Genomic DNA, 18,582 nt, shown 5'->3' with positions numbered 1-18,582 from the left:
AATTTTTGGCGGATGTCGAGGCAAGTTTGGGGATTGAATAATTGGAATGTTCATTTCTGAATGGTGCGCTTCTCGCATCCATGTTGTAAAAATCTATACAAAATTGGTATGCTTTTGCCAAGCTTGTTGGTGTAGCCGTTTTCAATAACACATTGAGGGGTTTTTCTAATCCTCTAATGAATGAATCTAATGCTTTTTCTCGAAAATATGTGGTGTGTGAATCGGCACTTTGACTCATTCTCTCGTCTGTTTGAATTTGGATGATAATAGAAGCGAGCAGTTCATTTACTCGGCTGTAATAGCTGCTGAGGCTTTCAGACGGGTGTTTCTTCACTGTCGTAAGTTCAAAGTCCAATGTTTTGATATCTCTTTTATCTCGATAATAAAGTAAGAGAGTTTCTTTTATTTCGAGCCAATCGTAAGTAATATTATTTGCGTTCAAAATATCTGCGGCTTCACCACGAATTTTACGTCTGACTGTTTTTTCTATAATTGCAACCTGATCTGGGGTTGCGTGTTTTTCCCGATAATGTCGAAAAATATCTTCTACGTCTGTGAGCCATGCAAGTAATTCTTGTGCTCTACCGTCAAATGGTTGAAGATCTCTTAGAAGATCCGGTATTTTACCTAGTTCTAGAACTGTTGGTTTGATAATGAGTTCACCGACGTGGGTATAGGTGGATTCATTATTCTTGCAAAATAAAAAATTAATCTACTTTTCTTCAGATTTTTTTGAATTTAACACTTATTTTTTTTTTGCTTTCTTTGAGGCTCAATTAAACACACTTTTTTATTTCACTATGCCAGCTTGTCTGGACTTTTGTCAGTTGCACTAAAACACTATCACTATTTATTAAAACTATCACTTACATGAATGCCAGCATATCTGGACTTTCTTTTCCTGGGTTGACGGTAATCCCTTTATCGTCGGGGGATCGGCAGGCAGATGCTACGAGTTGCTCCTTTTTCCTAGCGGTACTCGGGACTCTCACATCGATCGGGTGATTACCTCAGTGTCCTGCAGATCGCTTGGTTTCTGGTGTGTGGCTCTTTCCACCGTTGTGATCCGGCTGCTTTAACCGAATATGAAGACTTTCACACTTTAAAACACTTATACTTTTCCCGACTTCTGGGTCCCTATTCGGGCGCCAGTTAAACACTTGGGTGTTGTTCGGAGTTTTTAAAAAAGCTACTGACACATTTCACTGCTCAATTAAGACTAACTTTATTAATTCTAACGATTACATTTGTGCCCACCGTTCGATTCACGTTGGCCAGAATATGAACCGCTGACTCCGCATCGCTCGGTGGTGGCTCCGATCGTTCGATTGTCGTCAACCTGCTCGTCGATGGCATTGTCTGAATTGTCAGCAAATTCCTTTGGTAGCTCGGTTGTTAACTCTCGTAAAATATTTCCGGCAGAGTTGCTAGATCTCGGTTGCTGCTGGAGACGCACGCATGATTTTTTCGGACGAAAAGCTGTTTACTCTGGAGGCAACTTTGAACAAGCAAAATGGCCGTGTTTATGAAGCATGTCCTCGTGATATACCAGCCGATAAAAAAAAGTGGAGCGATATCAAAATGCCCGAGCTGTGATGGTTTGGGGAGGTATATCGATCGACCAAAGGGAAATTACCATTGCTATTCATTGACAGGGTCGTGAAAATAAACAAGGAGTACTACTTGCAACACGTTATCAAAGGCCATTTGCATGCTTGCGCTAAAATGCTTTTTGGGAAAGACAGTTTTTGCTTTCGACAGGATTCAGCATAAGGCATTGATCGTTCAGAAATGGTGCAAGCAGAATTGGCCTTGTTTCACCAGGTCATATGAATGGTCTGCATCGTCAACGGATTTGAACCCGCTAGGCTTCAGTATCTGGGGATACATGCTAGGAAAGTTGCACGACATTAGGTATTTGAGTTTGTACGCATCTAAAAAACGTTTGGTGAAGATTTAGGACGAAATGTCGAACGAAGTTGTGCGTGCGGCTTGCAATATCTATGAATAACTATGAAAAGCGCCTACGGGCCGTTATCAAAAACAAAGGTGAAAGATTTGAACTCAACTAAGTACATTTTAATTTTACTACTTATAGATGTAATTGAAATCGATTCCGAAGATAAATAAATACTCATTCTGTGCCGAACACGCATCAGTATCGGATGTGTTTGGTGATCGCTCCGATAGAATATAAAACAAAAGACGCGCGAGCAAGTGTTGGCATTGTTTGCCTGGTCGAGTGAAGGTTCAAGGTCGCCCGCCTTTGTGCAACTGTTTCGCATCGTGGCTGTTTGCTGGTGCGTAAGCCGATTTGGCTGCTAAGTGATTTGTGCTACAGCAGTGGACGGGAATCTCAACACAAAGGAGGAAAAAGAAGAAGCCAACAGTTGACAGCGAGTTGTGTCGCTGTGCTGAGTGATCACACACCCGGCTCGCTGCTGGTGGCTGTTTGGAGCTGCTGTATTGGTGCTGCTGGCTGTAACGGCTGCAGCTTCGACCGTTCGGACAACCAACCCTGCTGAAAGGAGAAGTAGAGAGGTACGTGTTCTGTCGGCGCTAGTGCGCTAGATTTAGCGCGATTGATGTAGATCCCTCGCCTCCCGTGCCACCATCCCCGAACCCCTCCGACCCTGTCCCTCCTGCCAACCCTTCCTCTGTTAATTCTCCAGTCCCCCCTCGCCCCAGGCTTTACCCGGACGGATCTCAGGGCAGCTTTACTGTTTTCTTTCGGCCAAAAGCAGGACCGAAATCGAAACCGTTAAACATCCTGCAGATTTCGAAAGACCTGACGGAGGGGTACAAGGCCGTGACCGAAATCTCCAAGGTCAGACCCAACAAGCTCCGTGTCGTGGTCAGCGACCTGGAACAGGCCAACGCTATTGCTCGCTCCGAGCTTTTCACACGCGAGTATCGCGTTTATATACCCGCACGAGACGTGGAGATCGACGGTGTCATAACCGATTCGAGTCTGTCGGTCGAGTGTATCTTGGCAAGCGGTTTTGGCTGCTTCAAAAATGCTTTGTGTCACGACGTAAAAGTAAAGATCATAGATTGCAAGCAATTGCGGTCTGTGTCTCTTGTCAACGGCACAAAAGTGTACACTCCGTCAGACTCGTTTCGTGTTACGTTTGCCGGATCTGCTCTCCCTAGCCACGTCTCGATCGATCGGGTTCGTCTGCCTGTGCGATTGTATGTACCCCGTGTTATGAATTGCACCAATTGCAAGCAGCTAGGCCACACAGCCGCCTACTGCTGCAATAAGGCACGATGTAGCAAGTGTGGAGAAACTCATGCGGACGATTCTTGCAGTGTAAATGCTGAAAAATGTATTCACAGCAATGAGCTCTCCACATGCCCGGTGTACATGCAGCGCAGAGATAAAATCAAGCGGTCACTTAAGGAGCGTTCAAAGCGATCTTACGCTGAGATGCTGAAGAAACCGTGACCACTTCTACCATAACATCGAACCCCTTTGATCTGTTGTCCTCTGATGAAACCGATTCTGACGATTCACCAGCGGTAACAACTTATGCCAATCCTGGGGCGTCTAGAAAGAGGAAAAATATTTCCTCTCCTAAACTTCCCCGAAAAGGTCCTAAGATTTCCCAAAGTGAAATGAAAGTTACAAACAAACCAAACAGTGCTGCGGAAAAACCGAAGCAAACTCCTCCTGGGCTTGCAAATTTAAAGTCCCAGAAGGAGTTCCCAGCACTGCCAGGAACATCTAAAACCCCAGTTGTTCTTTTTGCACTCCCAGTTGATGAAACAAACTCTGGATTAGTGAAATTTTCTGACATTGTGGACTGGATTTTTAAAACTTTCAATGTACCCGATCCAATTAAAATTTTTCTTACAGCATTCCTCCCAACAGTTAGATCATTTTTGAAGCAGTTGACTGCCTAATGGCCCCTCCTTGCAGCGATTGTATCCTTCGATGCCTGATTCATCTGCGTATACGAAGGATTCTATCTCTGTCTTACAGTGGAATTGTAGAAGTATTTTACCAAAAATGGATTCATTTAAAGTTTTAATAAATAGAAACAAATGCGATGCATTTTCCCTTTGTGAAACTTGGCTTACTTCAAATATTGATCTCAACTTCCATGATTTTAATATTATTCGCCTTGATCGAGACACCTCATATGGAGGAGTACTTTTAGGGATTAAAAAGTGCTATTCTTTCTATCGTATTAACCTCCTCTCGATTCCAGGCATCGAAGTTGTCGCATGTCAAATGACAATACAAGGTAAAGAGCTTTGTATTGCCTCAATATATATTCCTCCCAGAGCACAGGTTGGGCAACGGTTGCTCTTTGATTTAATAGAACTTCTTCCCTCGCCACGTTTGATTTTGGGAGATTTCAACTCTCATGGCGTGGCTTGGGGTTCCCCTTACAATGATAACCGCTCCTCTTTAATCTATAACCTTTGCGATGACTTCGACATGACTATTTTGAACAACGGTGAAATGACACGTATCCCGAAACCTCCAGCGCGCCCAAGCGCTTTGGATCTATCCTTATGTTCGACGTCGCTACGGTTGGATTGCACATGGAAGGTAATCCTCGATCCTCACGGTACCGACCATCTGCCTATTCTTATTTCAATTACTAACGGTTCAACTCGCATGCGACCAATTGACATTCCGTATGACCTCACACGGAATGTCGATTGGAAGTTATACGAGGAAATGATTTCAAAAGCGGTCGAGTCGATTCAACATCACCCACCACTTGAAGAATACAACCTCCTCGCGGGCTTAATCCTCGACGCCGCGTTGCAAGCCCAAACGAAGAAATATCCCGGCGTAACGATCAAAGAGCGGTCTCCAACTCCGTGGTGGGACAAAAAGTGCTCCGATGTCTACACGCAAAGATCCGACGCGTTTTTGGCCTTCCAGAAGGGAGGTATACCCGACGACTATATACGGTATTCGGAGCTTAATACCAAGCTTAAGAGCCTGGCTAAAGCAAAGAAACGCGGATATTGGCGTCGGTTCGTGAACGAGACGTCGAGGGAGACATCGATGAGCACTCTTTGGAACACAGCCCGAAGAATGCGGAATCGCGTAACGGTCAACGAAAGCGAGGAGTCTTCAAGTCGGTGGATATTTGATTTTGCCAGGAAAGTATGTCCGGACTCTGTTCCTGCGCAAAACTTTGTTCGCGATACGTCTCCGGGTCACGACGCGATAGAATCACCTTTTACGATGGCAGAATTTTCAGTTGCCCTCCTGTCCTGTAACAATAACGCACCTGGGTTAGATAGAATCAAATTCAACTTGTTGAAGAATCTACCCGGCAATGCCAAGAGGCGCTTGTTGAACTTGTTCAATAAGTTCCTGGAGCAAAACATTGTACCGCAGGATTGGAGGCAAGTGAAGGTGATCGCCATCCAAAAACCAGGGAAACCAGCTTCTGATCACAATTCTTATAGGCCGATTGCAATGCTATCCTGTATCCGGAAATTGATGGAAAAAATGATACTCCGTCGTTTAGACCACTGGGTCGAATCAAATGGTTTACTATCAGATACTCAATTGACGAATGATTATCTTGCGTTGCTTTCAACAGATATTCAGCTGGCGTATGCTCGCAAAGAACAAATGGCGTCTGCGTTCTTGGACATTAAGGAGGCTTTTGATTCCGTTTCTATTGACATTCTTTCGGGTAAACTTCACCGACAAGGATTTTCTCCAATTTTGAACAATTTTTTGCACAATTTGCTGTCCGAAAAGCACATGCATTTTACGCACGGCGATTTGGCAACTTTTCGCATTAGCTACATGGGTCTTCCCCAGGGCTCATGTTTAAGCCCCCTTCTTTACAACTTTTATGTAAATGACATCGACGAATGTCTGGCAAATTCATGCACGATAAGACAACTTGCAGACGACAGTGTAATCTCTGTTACAGGAGCCAAAGCTGCCGATTTGCAAGGACCATTGCAAGATACCTTGGACAATTTGTCTGCTTGGGCTTTACAGCTAGGTATCGAATTCTCTCCGGAGAAGACTGAGATAGTAGTTTTTTCTAGGAAGCATGAACCTGCTCAGCTTCAAACACAATTAATGGGTAAAACGATTTCTCAGGTTTTGGTACACAAATATCTTGGTGTCTGGTTCGACTCTGAAGGCACCTGGGGTTGTCACGTTAGGTATCAGTCTCAGTTCCATTGAGGCTCTCCGAACGATGAAAGATGTTAAGCACTCTCCGTATTTCCTGGGGAAAATACGGGAACATCTGAGTGCTTTATCCGAAAAATCGTATCAGATTACCTTAGCGTAGGTCTCACTGCTTGATACCGGGCAATGAGAAAGCGGACTCTTTGGCTAAGGTGGGCGCAACAAACGGTGATATTTATGAAAGACCAATTGTCTTTAATGAATTTTTCGCACTTGTACGTCAGAATACGATCATCAGTTGGCAAAATGATTGGACCAGAGGGGAACTGGGAAGGTGGTTACATTCCATAATCCCCAAGGTGTCAACGAACCCGTGGTTCAAGGGGTTGGATGTAGGTCGGGATTTCATTTGCGTGATGTCCCGGCTTATGTCCAATCACTATAGATTTGACGCGCATCTCCGTCGTGTTGGGCTCGGGGAAAGTGGTATCTGTGCCTGTGGTGAAGGTTATCACGACATAGAGCACGTTGTTTGGTCATGCCCTGTACACCGTGACGCCAGGTCTAAATTAATAGCTTCCTTGCAGGCCGAAGGTAGGCAGTCGGCTGTTCCTGTTCGTGATGTCTTGGCGAGCCGTGACCTATCCTACATGTCCCTTATATACGTTTTCCTGAAATCCATCCACGCCCCAGTTTAGTCCTACCCCCTTCCGCCTGCATCCAGCCTAACGACAAGACCCCGGATCCGGAAACAGCAATCAGACCCGCACGATACTCTCAAGGCCCGAAGGAGACAACCCAATATGCCAGTCCGTAATATCTTGGCCCAGCAGCGGAACATGTGCTTACCTATGGCAATGAAAACCATCATACAGTAAACCAGTGCTTTTAATGCAAAATATTATAGCTTTAAGTTACATTTAGTTTCAGCTCGTAGTCGGCAGCGAGGATGAAAAATTTGCTTTTAGTTATTAAGATACTTCAGAAAGTAAGCTACCAGATATATTTGGCGCCGTTAAACATTAAATTGTATTTGTGCCGTGTCAAAAAAATTATAGATGAACAAAAAAAAATAAATAAATACTGGTTTGATTTTTGTAACAATATTAAAGTGTATCACTTTCACGTTGCCACCCTGTAATTTACTGTCAACCTTATTCATTTTGCTTATTAAAACATAAATTCTCTGTGTTTAACTATTTTATTATAATTTTGAATAAAATAACAAGATTTCTGATCTGTACCGTACTTGATGAAGAGGAAATATTTCACACCATCCAAATCACATTTACAATCGATTTGAAACTGAACTACAACCATTGCGGCCATTTGTTAATTTTGTCTTCATTACATTTTGCTGTCATCAAACATATATTCAATACTGCTATCTCACTTATATTATCATGAAAAAAGTTGGTTATAAACATGTAATAAATCAGTTTTTACAGCAGTTCGTAGTACAACTTCGACTTATCATTCAGATTTAAAACATCAATACGAGTGGATTAGAATTTCATGTTTTCCTTGTAACTTATTTATGGCTTCTCGTGTGTCTTATCTACAAATCGGTGATAAGCTGGATGGTAGCAATTACCCTGCTAAGTACTGTCTACAAGGTACTCTCCCAACTTCTATGCCTCCGCCTATCACCTATTGCATAGAATATCATGGGGCGATACCAGATAGGATTCATGGGACCCGCGTTACCACGGACCAGATCTTTGCACTGCGGCAAATACTCCAGAAAAGCCGCGAGTACAACGTAACCACACACCACCTATTCATCTACTTCCAAGCTGAGTATGACACAATCGAACGAGATCAAATTATGCATGAGCACGGGCTCCCGGACAAACTTACGTGATTGGTCAAAGCGACGATCGACAGAGTGACGTATACAATGCGAGCTTCGGAAACTCTCTCGAATTTTCTCGAATCTCGAAGAAGGTTGCGGCAGGGTGATGGGCTGTTCAACATTGCCATAGGAGGTGTTAAAAGAGATGCGGGGATAGACACGAATGGTTTGATATTATGGCTCACAACTTTGGGACGTAAACGGAAACGTACAGCGAACTTTAGGCAAAGGCCAAACGGGTCGGACCAGTCATAAGCACGTCGAAGACCAAATACATAAGAAGTAGAGGCTCGAGGGAAGACTCTGTTAGCTTTTCACCACAGAGTTTAGCTAACGGTGACGAAATCGAGGTGGTGGATGAGTTTGCGTATTTGGGTCGACAGTGACACAAACAGAGATAGGTATAGAAAGATGCACTATGACCGGAATTCGCGCTTACCTTTGACTGCAGAAAAACGCTTCGATCGAACAAAATTTGCCACTCCATAAAATTGATCATCTACAAAACACTTATTAGACCGGTAGTTCTCTACGGCCACGGAACATGGGCCTTGCTTGTGGAGGACCAGCGTACCCCAGAGGTTTTCGAACGGAAGGTGCTGCGTACAATCTACGGTGGGGTGCAGATGGATGATGGGACATAAAACGACGAAAGAACCACGAGCTGCATCAGATGTTGGGCCCACTATAGTTCATACGGCTGAAATCGGAAGGCTACGATGGCTGGACATATCATAAGGATGTCGGACTAAAGCCCAGTCGAAATGATTCTGGATAAAGACCCAACAAGGCGTTGCCTCACGCGACGTGCACGGTCGATCGACCAAGTGGAAGGAGATCTTCGCAGCCAGCGCAGCTAGCAAGATAGCCGAGCAACCGTGGATCGAGTACAATAGCGTCGGCTCTTAGATACAGCAAAGGCGTTCGTCTATCGGTAAGGGAAATAAGGAAATCAGTACTTGTTTTTCCTGCTGAAGTAATGTTGGGAAAATTGCATCTGTTCCAGCAGATTTCGAAGGCCGAAAAGAACTAAATGCCCGTTCAACTCTGAAAGGCACGAGGATTCAAAACTTTAGGATAGGCATTAATTGACCATATTACCACATCTAAGTTCGGTGTTCACTACATACAGGTATCAATCTAGAGAAGTGAGTTCTCACCATTGCTTCTAGTGCTTCAAAGAAATCGATAGTAAAACTGCTAACCTCTTTATTAAGACTGCCAAGACCTTTTGAATGATTTTTGGAAAGAAAAACTATTGAAAGGTTCAGCTAAATGGTTGACCGAGCAACTGTGGAGATGACGGATCCACCGTTGTTGGTAGTTAGGGTTACTTAAGTTCTGGGGTTGTCTAGAAGGGAAGTCGCCGTACGTGCCGAAGGAGCCAGATCTTGTTGGAAGCTCTGAAAATGCTCAGCGCAGTACCTACAACAGAAGCAGTGCGGAATCAATCATCGATGTGACGTTCTGTAGCTCGTGACTGATCACGAACTGAAGAGTATATGATGGCTACACCAATAGTGACTACCAGCCGGTCTGCTGTGGCGTAGATTATAACATGGTAAAGCTAATACTTCCACCATTTGCGGGTGGAAGACATTGCAGTTTGCGGAGGAACTGGGAGAGAGCACTATAAGTGCAGTCGGCACAGCCCGGGTGCGGATTGAATGGTGGTTATACTATCGCGTATCGCCGTCTGACACCACCTAGGATATGTCAGCCTACATGCAAAAGTTGGATTGTGCGGAACCACATCAATAAGCAAAGCTTTGGTGCTACATTCCGATTCGGAACTCGACCTTTTGTTCTATTATACACTAGCGCTACGATCCTACTGACACTAACAGTCTCTCCCGAGCCGAGCCTTGAACCTACGACGACTGGCTTGTAAGGCCAGCATCGTACCTCGAGACCAGCTGGGAGGGTACCCCATCAATATTGTGCTCAATTAGCACAACCGCACAGTGGGGCAAATTGGTCCGCGACAAAACCTCATTCCTCCTTAACAGTTGTTTTCACAGTGTTCATGTCTTCGGCAATGTTGTTCATCATAAAAACATCTTCTTGAAAAATGTATTCAGGCAGCTTAAATTTGTTTTTTACAGATGGCGCTGACATCTGTTTTCTGAATAAATGGTGCTAGCCATTTTGTTTATTCGGGAATGTTGTTTATATCATCAATTGACATTAAGTTGTCGAACATATTGCAAATGTAGGACTGACCGTTAACGAGATAAAATTATTTTCATTATTCATAAACCCAAAATTTCAGTTATGAATTATAACTGGGACTTAAGTACATATGTTTTAATTTCCGATATATTCGAACTTTCGAGTCATCATGAAATGAATTATTGAAGGTTTGTAGTTGCCTTTGTATAGTTTTTTGTCAACCTATGATGTGTCATCATATTTGAGAAAGAATATAAAATAAAGTTTTATTGTTATTGTTTGTGATAAAATGTTTCAAATAGGAACATTGTTCAATTAAAGTTTGGTTGGTTATGTTCCTTTTCTAAGAGCTCCTCTTGTTTAATTTTATACCATTTAAGATGAATACTAAACGCTTACTTTTGTTTAAAACACTGTTCACCCAATAACAAACTGTTTCCTAGTACTAATAATTATTTCCGGGGGGTCTTAATTCTACTGAACGTCAGTTTCTAAAGACCCCCGAACACAATCATGGTCGTGTTGCATACACCGGCATTCAGCAAAGCTTATTGTAGGAAAAACATCGATACGGACACTGCTGATTGACGATTTTTTACATGAATTGACATGAAAACAATCGTTGCGAAAACTCGAATTACTCAGTAAGTCGCAACTAGTAGCAGCTGATTTTTTTTGGTTTAGTACTAGTCAATACCTTGTATTTTAGTACAATAATAGTGTCATAGCAGAACAACGTAGAACTTTATGTTTTTCATATTGCCGAAAATGAGGAAAAATTACAAAAAAAAACTTGTTTTACACATTATGCCTCCTACGTACCTATTTTCAACAAAACTGTCTTAAAATCACATTACCTATTAGTTTATACTCTGTTTTATGAGGATCATATGAGTTAGTTTATTAATTTCTAAGTATTTGCATGCCCTACTGGAAAATATCTGTGAAAAATTTTTCTTCCATTTCATAAGCCTTGTAAATTCTCACTTTCACAATATTATAGCACATTTCCTTCCTTTTTTTCGAAAGTGAATTATCATGATTTCCAGTCGATAACATGTCTATTGCAAGTAGAAAATAAAATGGAGCATGAAAACTGAATTTCACTTTCTTCAGTTTTGTCGCGACTTTTCTGGGTTCTGCCCCACAGTGAACCGTTAATAAGTTTTGGAACCAGAACAACAAATGTGTGTTCTTCATAACGCATTTGATGTTCTGATGTATTTTCAGTGTATTTGACAGCTTCAAATCATTACACTTATAAGCTATTAACCTGTGTTGATATCTTCATGATGATTTGTACTGGTATTGGTGATGCTTTTTAGATGGCTGTTATCGTTGAAGCACTGCAACCATCAATAAATACTAATGAAAGTAAAAGAAAAGTAAGTGAGATACATATTCTGATTTCGATCTCTGTGAATGTATTAATTGCACAACTGTTACGTTATGCACTTCACACATTTGTTGTGCAAAGCCAGAGCAATAATTGTGCGTTTTGAGAAGACATATTGGTTGATTAAGGTTTGAACTTTTGTGTGTATAACTGAATGTTCACCGGTACTCTGGACGTTTGCCGAGATACACAGTCCAGAGCGCCGTGCGGCCTTTGAGTACACTAGATCAGTGCTTAAGAGCGCAATAAAGGATAGTAAACGAGCCTGCTTTGATTGACTAGGAGCTAGTGTCAGTGCGAGCTTCTGGGGTGAGATCACAACATCGTAGTGGCCAAAACCAGAGACGTAGAAGCGCCTGCGGAGTAGTCACTAGCGCTGAAGGCCGGGAATCCGACAACACGAGGAACGCGTCAGTTGGGATTCCATAGCCTACGCGCCTCGGAGTCTCAACGTGTCTATCTTTTCACTGTATTTGGCTATTTCATTTTGCTTAACCAATTGTAAAAAAGGGTATTTTAACCAAATCAACAAATAATTCTTATAGTTATTATATCAGAAAACTATTGTGCATTTGATCGTTTCAATGTCACATTGATTATTGCATTTCATCCAGATTCAGGATAGCAGTTAGCTTAACGTAATATTTTATGTATTTGTTGTTAAATAATTGAATTTCTGACTCGTACTTCAAAACAGATTTTTATTATTATTGATTCCGGCTTTATGTAGACAAGTTGTAGATGGAGAATACGAAATGGTATTGTTTGTTGTATGTAGAACCTCACGCAAGCACTTAAATTTATGAGTGCCACAGAAATTATTCGCCAAATCCGAAACGAAAACGTCCTCGTCGGAATACTGGAAGGAGATCAACAGTGTGTTGAACCTCAATTGGCTCCGTAAAACATTAATTTGTATTGTGCCGTGTCAAATAAATGTTGTGTGAACAAAAAAAAACCGTGTGTCGAACAGATTTCAACGCAGATTTCTTGTAGCTGCTATGCAATAAAAGGACTGAAAGGTTATTGCATTAAGGTACGATGATGAAATTTTCCCTTAAGATTGGAGAAGTGAAATAAAATTTATTGATAATAAATGAAACGTCGGCCGGTAGCGTCAAATTAAAGCCAACTGTTGGTGCTGGTCCTTGTGTCAGTGAATCCTCAAGTGGGACCTCTAGCGTGATAAACTCCCCGGGTGTTGGTAATTAGCACAACAGTGGCTGAGACAGGCCAACGGTAATAGGTAAATTAGGAAAAACTTCTTGTTTCTATTGTGTCTATTTTCTGTCAGCCCAATTACGTCACTATTGTGGCTTTCGCTGAAGCTAGGAAAGGTGACTTCACCCAGAAACCTAGCTAACGGTTCGTTGATTAACGGTCCGGCATAAAAGTTATTATTTCCTTGTACCATATATGGTTTCTGATTTCAACTTTCACTTTCAAAAATAAATCAAATTTTGAATTTGACTGCTTCACAAATGATCATTTTTGTTCACAAACCAAAACATTTACTTCTCTAATCAAGGAAAAGATAACATATTGTTAACTAAATAGTATAAATAATGCACAAATATATGAGAAGTCCGTATCTCATCAAAATCAATTTGAAATCAGCTCAAAACTTAATTCGATAGCAATCGGTTTTAAAATCAAATGACATCGACGTACGACGTTTGTTAGATATTCTCATTTTTTCATCGTGTTGCGCCATTAATTTGTGCAATCGATCCGTCTAATAAATTGATTTAACGTTGTAAATTCATTCAGAGAGAGGAAATACTCAATCCTGTCAGCGTTATCTGTAAATGCTTTTCTGATAAGCCGTCAAACACCGCGACAACACATTTTTCCGCCTTCGCATTTTATTGATTTTCACGCCACACTTTAATCCCGTAACCGATTTTTCGCAATCCGCTGTCCACACTTCACGCACAACGCTCTATCACAAAGATAATCACATACCGACCTAGAAAGCTCCGCAACTAGCTTCCCAGTAAGAGATTTTTGTCTTCATCATCACACGTTCCACCCACCACTAAAGGTACAGTTACACAGCGGAAACAAATGGAATAAAATTCCAACATGTCGCCATCATGGCTTTTCTTACATCGCAGTATTTTTCCACTTGCTGTCAATTTTCTGCTGCCAATTCGCAAAGACTTTTGATAAAATGCTCCAAAAGCTTCGATATTCTCATGCACGGTACCACTTGATCGAATATTTGGTCGAAATTATGTAATAGGATCCCTTTTGCAGGTTTTCATCTTAATTTTCACTTAATCTCATGTCATCCATGATTGAAGCTCCACCCGAATTTTCAAAGGCAGATTTCGCATATTTGCACTGCACAAAACCGATCAATTTTTGTATCATTCGAAAGAGAATCAACACCGTAAACTTTTAGCACTCAATTTACCTAGACATTAGTGATTTTAGATTAGAATTTTTCACTTAATAACGACCCGAAAAATGAAGCGACGTCATTTTGTTCCAAGCTCCGGCGATGGTAACTGCTTCCCTGGTCGAACAGAAATGAGAAGAATTCCATGGAAAAGCAACTGATGGCTGGCGTCGTTTATCTTGCAGATTTCGGAAATCGCTCATGAAAATTGCAACCAAGCCGAGTGTGCGCATTCAACTTCGGCGGCCTGTGTTTGTTAACAAATCCACGTGCGTTCATTCATGGAACCGAGCGAGCACATGGTTTTCTCGGGTTGGTTACAGCCGACTGTGGAGCACCACTCGTGAGTGGAGCTGGAGGATGCGCGGGGTTGTTGTAGTAACAGAAGAGTGCAGCGAAAACATTGTTTTCAGAATTCTCGAAGGAACGAATGAGTAGAGCTTATCAAAACAGCACTTGTTGCTGGCGATTGACGTTTCCATGGAGAACCGACTGTACTACGATCGGATGCTGACAAGTTGAATCTTCGAGCGAATCTGTTGAGTTGACCAGTGTTCGGAAATTTCCGATTTACACTCACCAGCGTGTCGATCAGCTGGTGGATACAATACTGCTCTACTGTTTGATGTCACTCCCGGATAGCCCGCCAATCCTTCTGGGACTGTTTTCCACAGTTGTGTCTGGTTTCTAAGGGTGAAAATTGTTCCTATGAGAGAAATACAACGTGCAATTAGTTATTCACTCTTTTTTCGAACCTGGATACGCTAGAGGGAATTTTGATCAGCTGTTGTGTTTCGAAGTCCTAACGCCTTTGGTTATGCTTTATACGCAATAAAAAGCTTTAAGCGTAGATGAACGTAAACGGTTTGAAGTATTGTGCGTCTCCATCTTATTTTTATGAATGGAGAAAGCCAAGTGTTTCTGTTGCTCAGCTCATATGCTTTATGGTAGACCTAGGTAATTTGAGTTGAGAACTATTATTTGAGAAAATTTGTCATATCACAACTGGTACAACAAATCAACTGTTCTATTTTTGAGCATTTTTTCCACAATGAGACGATAACGTGATAAGTACGATGTTTTATCAATTTATGCATTGCGTTCAGGTCGGTAAAGTATTTTATGTTTACAGCAAGTACAGTGATCTACAATTTTATTTAAACTGCTTTCCATCAGTAGTAGCAGTCTGATGTCCATGTCGACATTAAATTCTTTTTCGCTTCAATAGTTTTTCTCTGCCGAGATGCTAAACGCAAAAGTTGGTGATGCTAAAGTACATAATATTGTGTGAAATTACCGCAACTTTTGATAACGTTTGAAACCTGGGCAATTGGGTCCTAAAGTTTAAAACGGTTTTCTGATTTTTATATATTAGCTGAAAGAGTGCAATTTTCTGAGCAAAACGTGATTTTTAAAAAATGTTTATCGTTTTCCTTCGTTTTTTAAATGAAAAATTAAAAACTGCTCGAAATGATTTAAATGACAGCTCTCTCATATACCGTACATGGGCGAAACGTCAACTTAGACCTTTCGAGCAGTTTTTTCACTCTTCATTTAAAAATCGAAGGAAAACGATAAACATTTTTTAAAAATCACGTTTTGCTCAGAAAACGCGGCTTTTTCAAATGATATATAAAAACTGGTATAGCTTTAGGACCCAATTGTTACTCATAGCTTTATTGTGGTTGTAAGCAAAACCAAAAAGATCAAGTCGCATAAAATTCTCAAAACAATTCGCTAAGCTCTCAAAAATCTTGTTATAAATTCATTCGATCCAGAAGCATTTTCACTTTATGTGGGGTTTTATGGCTGCCTCAAAGAATTTAATAAACCCATTTCATATTTCGGCCCAAAAAAATTTGGCTATGCATTGTTCATTCATTTATTGAGGGGAAGGATGTTTTGTGATGAAATTATTATTTACTAATATTTATTCAGCATTAATTTGTGTGCCTTAGAAAATCGTTATTTATTCACGAGTAGATGAATTGAATTGTTCTCAGTGTCAGCACATTTATTTTCTGATACATTTCAGTAACCTACGCTCAATGCGATGATTCATGAATATCGTTTATCATAGTCAATGACAGAACAGTGGAATGAATATTAAAGGCGTCGTAATGATATTCAGAGACGCTTCGGTAATTATCAATCCAAGTAATGAAAGTTAAGACGCTGTACACACCGCATAGTACAGTATAAATTGTCGAATGAAGTAATTTTGATTTTCGCTCTTTTGAAATGATTTTCAGTTTTGACGATTAAAATATCAACACGAGTGTTAAAGTTTATCCTGTCGGTGTTCATCGGCTCTTCGGTATCATGAATATCAACGTTCGTGTGAGAAGTATGATTATCAATATAAAGAAGTCAAATTTGGAAAATCTATACCGATGATTTTATTTAATATAAAGAAGGCTGAAAATCGCTGCTTTTGAATATCATGACAGTGAACACTGGTTCTGCCACACATATTTCAAATTTTATTTCATTAATACATTGTAATTGCTTTCGCAGATAGGTGAATATAATTGTGGAAAATTGTAAACCTACCTAGCAAGCAAAAAAATTAATTTAAAATTAAACCTTAACCTAATCTTACACTTATCTTACTGACTATAAAGTGAGTTAATAGTTGATACGGGGGAATGCATCGAATTTTGTCGGAACTTATTGATAGTTTTGTTTCACATATTTTTTAATGTTTCCACATTAGTAAGCCTGTGTGATTCATCCGTGCTAAACCAGCGAGGACGCTTCAATATCATTTTCAGAAGTTTATTCTGAATTTTTTGAAGCATCTTCTTTCTGGTTGTACAACAACGTGTCCAGATGTGGACTGCATATAACATTGCTGGTCTAAATAATCGTTTGTGAATTAACCAGTTTATTCTTGGGACAAAGTCTATAATTTATGTTGATAAAAGGATATAAACTGCCCCAGTTTAATCCTATTCCCTTCCGCCTACATCCAACCAAACGACAAGAACACGTTAAGACCCCGGATCCGGAAACAGCAACTAGACCCGCACGATACTCTCAGGTCCCGAGGGAGACAACCCAATATGCCAGTCCGTAATATCTTGGCTCAGCAGCGTAACATATTCAATATGCTGCTTACCTATGGCGATGGAAAACCATCAAACAACAAATCAGTGCTTTTAATGCAAGACATTCTAGCTTTAAGTTAGATTTAGTTTCAGCTCGTAGTCGGCAGCGAGGATAAAAAATTTGCTTTTAGTTATTAAGATACTTTAGAAAGTAAGCTACCAGATATAATTGGCGCCGTTTAACATTAAATTGTATTTGTGCCGTGTCAAATAAATTATAGATGAAGAAAAAAAAAGGATATAAACGTTTTAAATCTTGATTGCATTTTGTTTGAATATTCTCAATGTGCTCCTTGAAGGTAAGATTTTCATCATAAATTAGCCCTTAGTATTTAACTTGATCAGACCAATATAAGAATGCATCGATCATTTTAACTACGTGATTATTGGTGGGTTTGAGAAACGAAACTTTTGGTTTATGAAGAAAAATAATTAATTGTGTTTTAATGCATTTGGAGAAATGTTCCTTTTCTGCAAGTACGAAGAAAATATATCTAGACTTTTTTGCAGCCTAGGGCATATAACACGAAGGCTTTTTCCTTTGCTTGTACCGTCACAAAAAAGCGATTTCTTGCATCCTGGCAATAAATCTAACAGGCAATCTATCAGATTTACCATTCAAATAGTTATTCTGAGGAGTGCGGTCAGTCAAGTAACTTTGTATCGTTATTGTGATGTTAAGAGGATAACGGAAATCGGACATTTCAGCTATCAAAACTCTATGCCATACACTGTCGAATGCCTTTTCTATGTCTAGAAGAGCAGCTCCAGTGGAATAACCTTCAGAATTATTAGTACGAATCATATTAGTTGCTCTAAGTAAATGATGAGTAGTCGAATACCCATGGAAAAATTCAAACTGCTCATTTGCAAAAACTTGAACCCGCTACACCCAACGCAAACGGGGAAAATTTTATTACTTTAGGGCAATTTTTTATTACTAATTGTGTCTTATGACTGCGCATTATACACAATTAGTAACAACTAAAAAGTAACAAAAATTATGACGGCCACACGCTTGTATGTGTTCCTGCAGGAGAACATACAGCCAAGCACCGCACTGCATGTGTTAGCAAGACTTCACTCGCTACATTTGTATTGATGCAAAGATCTGGTTTATTTTTGTCCCTTTCATCCATTCATAATCAGAATCTATACCGTCAACCTCAATTGTCTAATTAGAAACACTTTCGTTTCGTCCCCCAGTGTTTACTTGAAATGGAAATATGTAATACTGTCTGACCAGAGTTGCCGAAGTTGCGAATATTGTTCTGGATGGGCACAAGTTTTGTATTTTCAAACAGGTCCAAATAAGTTTCCATGAACCAACGATTATGTGCTGTAGATAGCTTGCAAGAAAGCGAATGTTTTTGTTTTTCTCTAACGCAGTTTACAGATCGTGATGTCATTTTAAGGCGCATTTCAAGTCTTTAAAATCATCAAAGTTTGCTCACTCTATGACGGGGAAAATGCTGCTTGGCAGCTCTTGTCATATTTTTTCGCTACTCCGTATGCATA

At 40.6% G+C, this 18,582-nt stretch overlaps 1 protein-coding gene across 2 annotated transcripts in view; it reads right to left on the bottom strand.

Moving 5' to 3' along the window:
- Positions 1-14,123, bottom strand: part of LOC129718770 (protein unc-80 homolog) — a 64,286-nt gene extending 50,163 nt beyond the window's left edge. For both annotated transcript variants that reach the window (XM_055669819.1, XM_055669820.1), the window contains exon 1: positions 13,970-14,123. The gene's annotated coding sequence lies outside the window, so the exon portion shown is untranslated. The remainder of the gene's footprint in view (positions 1-13,969) is intronic.
- Between the last annotated feature and the right edge of the window lie 4,459 nt (positions 14,124-18,582).

Source organism: Wyeomyia smithii, chromosome 1 (genome assembly GCF_029784165.1).
Source record: "Wyeomyia smithii strain HCP4-BCI-WySm-NY-G18 chromosome 1, ASM2978416v1, whole genome shotgun sequence".
In the NCBI taxonomy this organism is placed as follows: domain Eukaryota; kingdom Metazoa; phylum Arthropoda; class Insecta; order Diptera; family Culicidae; genus Wyeomyia; species Wyeomyia smithii.
The sequence above is the reverse complement of the archived record's forward strand: the minus strand, read 5'-3'. Positions and strand labels throughout refer to the sequence as shown.